The following is a 2,204-nucleotide window of genomic DNA, read 5'->3' on the forward strand; positions in this document are numbered from 1 at the left end:
GTAATGATGAGTGGTAAGTTCTTTATATGTCTGGATACAAGTCCTTTATCAGACATACGATTTACAGTTTTCTCCCAGTCTCTGGCTTTTCATTTGCATTTTCTTAATGGTATCTTTTGAAGAGTAAAAGTCCAGCCCATCAGATTTTTCTTGTAGGGATCCTATCTTTGGTGTCAGACATAAGACATCTTTGCCTAATTCAAGGTTATGAAGATTTTCTCTTATGTTTACTTTTATTTTTTTATTTTTATTTTTTAATCAATAATTTTTTATTTTATTTTTTGCGACATCGGTTAATGAAATCCAGTAAGTTTCAGGTGTACAATTTAACAGTAAGGCATACATATATTGCATTATGTTCTCACGTTTGCTTTTAAATATTTTGTAGTTTACATCTTACATTTAGGTCTTATGATCCATTTTGAGTGATTGTAGGTAAGGGTCAAAATTCATCTTTTTGCAGGTACATATCCGATTTTCCCAGTATCGTTTGTTGAAGATTATTTTTTCTCCATTAAGAATTTTTGTAGAAAGTCAACTGACCATAAGTCTAAGGATTTATTTCTGGACTCGCTTCCATTCCATGGACTTCACGTCTATCCTGTGCTGGCACTACACTGTCTTAATTACTGTGGCTTTATACTGTGTTTTGAAAAATGGAAGATAACTCCTCCTAGTTTACTTATTTAAAAAGTCATTTTGGCTATTCTAGGTTTTATTTCCATACAATCTGCAAGGTCAGTTATCAATATCTATAAAAATGCCTGCTGCGAGTTTGGTATTGATTGAGTTTATGGATCAGCTTGGGGAGGACTGACGTCTGAACACCCTTAGGTCTCCCAGTGCACGAGCGTGGTCTGTCCTCATTCCCCTCAGTGGTACGTGACAGCTTTGTGTGCATCTCGTGCTGCTTTTGTTCAGGTTGCTCAGGGCTGTTCCCTGCTGTTCTGAAGAGTCACTTTATTGGGTTCACGTTCGGATGCCTCGTCTCTAGTCCAGGGAAACACAGTCATTTCGTACATTAATCTCCCATCGTTGTGACTTCGCGGGACTTGTTTTTAGTTCTGGTAGATAGTTTAAGAGTTCTTAAGGTTTTCTACCTACAAGCTTGTTATCTGCAAAAAAAGGCAGCTTTTACTCCTTACTTTCCACCCCAGATTGAATCCAGTGGAGTGGTGTTGAGGAGGCAGGACCCCAGCCACGCCACAGGGCCGAGAATTGGGGCACGAGGGTCCGGTCTGCAGGAGGAGCTGGCGAAGAAAAAGGGCTCGGTGGGGCGGGTTACGAGCGAGTATTTGGGGAGAAAGTAAGGACCGTATTCAGCAAGCCACAGAGGCAGTGTGGTTACTCTCCAGGAAGGACGGTGGGTACAGTAGCTGTACCCACGGCTGACTGTTCCACGTGCGTCAGAATGAGGCGTCGCGGTTACGAGCTCAGCCTCTTGAAGGTGGAAGCCGGTCCCCTGCGTCTGCAGCGGAGACCAGGCTGGCCCATCGGGCAGGTCCCGGCGGGTGACCCCGGGGGGCGGGGGCGGGGGCACCGCAGCCTCTGGGGTCTGGGTGTCATCGTCATTAGCACCGACTGCGGTGTCGTTTACAGGTAGCACTGGTGACTTCATCACAGGTCCCCCTGCCTGCGGTGGTCAGGGTGCGTCTGTGGCTCCTGAGCTTGCGACACCGGGCGGGCCCGTGTGCTACTCAGCTCCTTTTTTTACATTACTCTTTCGAGTGGGCAAAGAATCCTGATGCGATTTCCAAGACACAGCTGGCCCTGGGTGCGTGGCTTCTGCACCTGTGGACTCAGCCCACCTCGGATAGGGACCTTTGGGGAAGGAGGCAGTGGAGTTGGGCCTGCGGTGGCTGTGTCTGTGCTGACACGTGCTGCCGGTCCCGTCATTCCCGGAGCTCCCTGTGACAGCCATTCACTCAGCATTTACCCCCTACCAGGCATCATGACCTAGAGATGGTCTCAGGCACACGGGAGGGTGTGCGGGGACCACGTGCAGATCGGAGCCACTACGTGAGGGCTCGAGCATCTGCGGAGTTTGTCCCGCAGGGACCGAGGGACACCTGCAGGTGGCAACAGCAAGGTATAGAACAATGCTCTTTCGTGTTTAGAATCGTGTCTCTACAATGTGGTAACAGAAGTTTTCTCTAGAGAAGAGAGGAAATCTGATTTTCCATGATGTTTTTGTATGAACTTTG

At 47.5% G+C, this 2,204-nt stretch overlaps 1 long non-coding RNA gene across 1 annotated transcript in view; it reads left to right on the forward strand.

Annotated features, from left to right (window-relative positions):
- The window catches only part of LOC105296359, a 4,518-nt gene extending 2,969 nt beyond the window's left edge, over positions 1-1,549 (forward strand). Inside the window, exon 3 of the long non-coding RNA XR_002781910.1 lies at positions 844-1,549. This is a non-coding gene — a long non-coding RNA (uncharacterized LOC105296359). The remainder of the gene's footprint in view (positions 1-843) is intronic.
- The last annotated feature ends 655 nt before the right edge of the window (positions 1,550-2,204 follow it).

The sequence above is a fragment of the Pteropus vampyrus genome, unplaced genomic scaffold (genome assembly GCF_000151845.1).
Source record: "Pteropus vampyrus isolate Shadow unplaced genomic scaffold, Pvam_2.0 Scaffold124, whole genome shotgun sequence".
NCBI classification, from domain to species: Eukaryota; Metazoa; Chordata; class Mammalia; order Chiroptera; family Pteropodidae; genus Pteropus; species Pteropus vampyrus.